The sequence below is a fragment of the Peromyscus maniculatus genome, chromosome 7 (assembly GCF_049852395.1).
Source record: "Peromyscus maniculatus bairdii isolate BWxNUB_F1_BW_parent chromosome 7, HU_Pman_BW_mat_3.1, whole genome shotgun sequence".
In the NCBI taxonomy this organism is placed as follows: Eukaryota; Metazoa; Chordata; class Mammalia; order Rodentia; family Cricetidae; genus Peromyscus; species Peromyscus maniculatus.
Genome location: NC_134858.1, coordinates 54,631,493 through 54,636,934, shown reverse-complemented (window position 1 = coordinate 54,636,934; position 5,442 = coordinate 54,631,493).

The window sequence follows — 5,442 nt, the reverse complement described above, 5'->3', positions numbered from 1 at the left end:
GTTAGGAGTGCTTGGTGTTCTTCCAGAGGAGCTGCGTTTGGTTCCCAGCACCCGCGCTGGGTGGCTCACGACTGACTTTAACTCTAGTTCCAGGAAATCCAACACCTTTATCCAGCCTCCTCAGGCACCGCTCACACCTGACATCCACATAAAGAATAAATAGTGATGCGCAGCTTTAGTCCCAACATTTGAGAAGCAGAGTCAGGTGGATCTCTGTGAGTTTGAGGTCAGCCTGGTCCACATATTGAGTTCTAGACCAGCCAGAACTGCATAGTGAGACCTTGTCTCAAAAAACTGAAACCAGCTGGGTGGTGGTGGTGGTGGTGGTGGTGGCGGCGGCGGCGGCGGCACACACCTTTAATTCCAGCACTTGGGAGGCAGAGCCAGGTGGGTCTCTGAGTTCGAGGCCAGCCTGGTCTACAGGGCGAGCTCTAGGACGGACACTAAACTACCCAGAGAAACTCCATTTTGAAAAACCAAACCAAACCAAACAAAAAAACTGAACCCAAAACACACAAACAAAAAATAACCCACCGAGTCCAAACTGGAGTTGCCCGTATCCACACAACTGTGAGGCCACCCACTGTGAGACTACATGCAGCCACAGTTACCCCTCTTCCCTACATAAGAGGACAAATAACTCCCTTTCCCAGAAGCACTCAACTGCCGAAATCTCCTCCGCTGGCGGGTGGGGTCTAGGGGGCTCTTGCTCACTCATGCAGGAATAGTGACTGGTTTGACCCCGTGCAGGTAACACAGCTGTGACAACCAGGCCGTGTCCAGGAGACAGCATTGCACAGCCATCTTCCCATCTTCAGATCTTACACTCTCGGCTTTCTTCCGCCACGTCCCCTGGGCCTCGGTGGGATTTCAGTTAAACTTTATTATTATTTTTGTTTGTCTGCACATGTTATGGCCGTGCCTTTGTGGAAGTTAGAGGACAACTCTGTGCAGTCCATTCTCTCTACCTCTGTGCGGGTTCTGGGGGCCAAACTCAGGTTGTCAGGCTTTTGAGACAAGCCCTTTGCCTGCTGAACTGTCTCATCAGCCCTGTTAGTGCGTGCGTGCGTGCGTGCGTGCGTGTGTGTGTGTGTGTGTGTGTGTGTGTGTGTGTGTGTATGACCAGATCTTAGCTCAGGCTGGCCTGGAATACCTTATGTAGCCCAGGATGAATTTGAACTTCTGATCCTTCTGTTTCCACTTCCCAAATGCTAGGATTACCGGTTTGTGTTGTCACTCCCGGTTTTATGTGGTGCTGGAGATAGAATTCAGGGCTCCATGAGTGCTAGGCAGGCACTCTACCAACTGGGTCACATCTCCAGCCCATATGTAACTTCTTTGTTCCTTAGTTCCCTCCCCTGTAAAAGGGGAGTGATGCCAGGTGAAGTGGTTATGCCTATGATCCCAAGCCTGGTGCTGAAGCCAGTGGATTTCCAGTTCAAGGTCATTCAGGCAACACAACAAGCTCAAGGCCAGGTTTTGCTGTACACAGTAGGACCGTAACTCAGAACCAAACAACAAAACCCTGGGGGCTGGAGAGATGGTTCAGCTGTTACGCTGGCTGCTCCTACAGAGAACCTGGGCTTGATTTCCAGCACGTACACGGCATTTCACCACTGTCTCTAACTCTAGCCCTAGGAGATCCAGCGCCCTCTTCTGGCTTCTGAAGGCACCAGGCACACATGTGGTGCACAGACATACATGTAGGCACAACATCCATACACAAAATAAACAGAATATATTTAAAAATAAAGACAAAACAACCTCCCAAAGGAAATGACTGCAGTGCCTATCTCTTAGAACAGTTATATGCCCCTTCTTTTCAGATAGACTACATCCCTGACCCACAGGCTTCACTGTGGGACAGCGAAGCTTATAAGCAAGCCTGGAATACAGTTTTTTTTTTTTTAAGGCAGGGGTGGGGAGCACAGGATAGGGAATGAGAAGGTAAGGCCTAGCAGGGTGCCTGGGCACCCAGAGCCTTGGGCTCAGCTGCTGTTGACAGGCTGGAATACAGGCCCAGTGCTTTGGTTCTGATTGCGCGATTGAACATTTTCTGCTTCATTTCAATGTAGACTGGCAGAATCAGCTTTTCTGAATGCTCTATGTATAGCGCTCTCCTTCACATCCTGTTGAGTCAGGCTCATGATAAACAATGTCATTTCACTGCTGCACGGCCCCTTAGGCTCTGTTGTACTGAGAAGACACCTGCAAAAAAAAAAAAAAAAAAGTCTCCCTCATAGGGGTCACCGCTCTTCATTACAGTTGCCCCTGTCTCTTGGATACTGAGAGCGGAAACAGCTCTCCCATAAACCATCTCTGACATCCCTATCTCAAAGCCTGCCACCCTGGAACAGAGTCCCAAAGCAAGCTAGATGAAGCTGGGTTCCTCCCAGTTCAGGAAGATACTTGGTCAGGTTCCCTTTATGGCAGTGAGTGTCCCCAGTCGCCAGCAGGTAATTAATTGTATTTCCTTCTCTTGAGTGAAGGACGAAGTTAATCAAACCTACTGTTCTGAAGAAAATCACCAAGCACTTTGACCTATTCTGGCAGACAGTATATTTTATATATTTCAACAATGGAAAAAAACATTTTGTTTGCAGAATTCTCTCTGCTCCCAAATGCTTGCTGATTAATGATCTGTCCAGTGACTCCCCCCACCTCAGGAGAGATACAGTTTTTCTTTTAAATCTTTCACTTACTATTATTGTGGGTATATGTACAGTGTGATGCATGTGCATGTCATGGCGTGCATGTGGAGGTCAAAGCACAGCTCTCTGGAGTTGGTTCTTTCCTTCCACCTTTATGTATATTCCAGGAATCTAACAATCTAACTCAGGTTGCCAGGCTTCCATGGCAAGTGCCCTTCACTGTGGAACCAACCTGCTGGCCCATTTTCTTTTAAAAATGTGTGTGTGTGTGTGTGTGTGTGTGTGTGTGTGTGTGTGTGTGTGTGAGAGAGAGAGAGAGAGAGAGAGAGAGAGAGAGAGAGAGAGAGACTACACCTCTGTGGAGGTCAGAGGACAACACCTGAGAATCAGTTCTGTCCTTTGACCATGTGGATCCCAGGGATCTAACTCAGGCTCAGTGGCCAGTGCCTTTGTCTGTAGTTGGACATTTCTCTCCCACCCATCAGTGGGTTATTCCCAAATAACCACTCAGAGGCTTAACATTACTTATACATGCTCAGCCAATAGCTCAGGCTTGTTACTGCCTAACTCTTACATTTAAATTAACCCTTATTTCTTATCTATGCATTGCCACGTGGCTCATGGCTTGTTACTTTCTTTTCTACATGTCCTGCTTCCTCAGTAGCTTGCTGGTGGTCTCCCCTAACTCCACCCTTCTTCATCCCTGTATCCTCAGTTTGATTGTCCTGCCTAACTTTATCCTGCCTTGCTATAGGCCAATCAGCTTCTTTATTAACCAGTGAGAGTAATACACATTCACAGTGTACAGAAGGGTTATTCCATAGCATTTACCTACTGTACTGATTAGCTTTTGTGAGAGTGTCAGGACCTAGAGTCACCTAGGAATTGCTTCCATCAGGTTGGTCTGTGGGGCATTTTGTAAATTAATGATCAATGTGGGAGGGCCCAGCCCCAGCCCACGGTGGATGGTACCATACTTGGGCAGGTGGTCCTGGGTGGTATAAGCAAGCAAGTTGAATAAACCATGGGGAGCAAGCCAGAAAACAGCATTCCTCCATGGTCCCTGCCTCTGCTCCTGCTTTATTTCCTTCCCTGACTTTCCTCAATGATGAACTGTGGTCCAGATGTGTAAGCCAAATACACCCTTTCCTCCCCAGGTTGCTTCAGGTCATGGTGTTCATCACAACAGAGAAGCACACTGGAACGTCTGCTGAGCCATCTCACCAGCCCTCTCTTTTCACGCAGTCTTGTGCAGGCGGTCACAGCTGCGGTGTGTTCATCATCACAACAGTTATGCCAAATCCAGAAGACAGCATCCTGGAATGCTGTCCCACCCTCTGACTCGACCCTTTTCCCCACACACTCTTCCTTGATTGTTTTTGTTTTTTTCTTGTGGTGTCTGGGATCGAACATGTGGCCTCCCATCCTAGGCAAGTACTCTACCACTGAGCTAATCCCCAACTCCTGCTCTCCCATTCTACCCTCAGGAGAGGGTAGAAAGCAGCCGTTCTGTGGCAGCAGCAGGTCTTCCCTGGGGTTGTGGACAAATCAGATTCATTCTGAAGTGCTGGTGAGGGACTGAGGGTACAGCCCAGTGATAAACCAGTTCCCTGAAGTGCAGGTGAGAGAAACAGGTCCAGTAGTTTTTGAAAAAAAGACAAAGTTTCAAGGTTTTTTGATGACAGTTTCAGGTTTGCATGTTTGTAATATTTACATATACCAAAGCTTCACCTTGGGTTTCTTTTCTTTTTCCTCCCTCCCTCCCTCCCTCCCTCCCTCCCTCCTCCCTTCCCTCCCGTCCCCTTCCTTCCTTCCTTCCTTCCTTCCTTCCTTCCTTCCTTCCTTCCTTCCTTCCTTCTTTGTTTTTTCTTGAGACAGGGTTTCTCTGTGTAGCTTTGGAGCCTGTCCTGGAACTCACTCTGTAGCCCAGGCTGGCCTCAAACTCACAGAGATCCACTTGCCTCTGATTCCTGAGTGCTGGTATTAAAGGCGTGTGCCGCCATTGCCCAGAAAATATTTGTCATTTTTGCTTGTTACTTTTTTTTTGTTTGTTTGTTTTTTTGTTTTTCAAGACAGGGTTTCTCTGTGTAGCTTTGCGCCTTTCCTGGAACTCACTTGGTAGCCCAGGCTGGCCTCGAACTCACAGAGATCCGCCTGCCTCTGCCTCCCGAGTGCTGGGACTAAAGGCATGGGGCACCAGAGCAGGCAAAAATGTTTTATTCTTTCATAATTTCACATACATTATATACTTTGGTTATAGTTCCCAGATTTCTAAGTTTTAGTTTAAAATAAAGCAAATATTGGTTGGTATGACCCACATCTGAAAAGTTCTGTGACATCAATAATTTTTATAAATCTAAACTGGGGAAGACCGGAGCGATTGCGCAGCAGTTCAAAGCATCTGCTGCTCCCGCAGAGGACTGACGTTTGGTTTCCAGCACCCACACAGTGGCGCATAGCTGTCCAGTTTCAGGGGATCTGATGTCCTCTTCTGACCTCCGTGGGCAACAAGTACCATGCGGCACACAGATGTACACACAGGCAACACATGCATACATATAAAACAAATATTTTCTAAAGGACGCAAACTGGTTTTGAGATCAGTAAGGCTGAGAATACAGGAAGTGGAGAGGCTAAATTGTTGCAACAAGGTGAGGAATTTTGAAGCTGGCTACTCACAGGGTTGAGAGGAGGTTGAGGGGCAGAGTCCTGCAGCTCAGTGTCCTGTGCATGCCCTGAAGGAGGAGGGCTGTGTAAAACAATCCCGAGTTCAGAGATGACTCAAATCTTC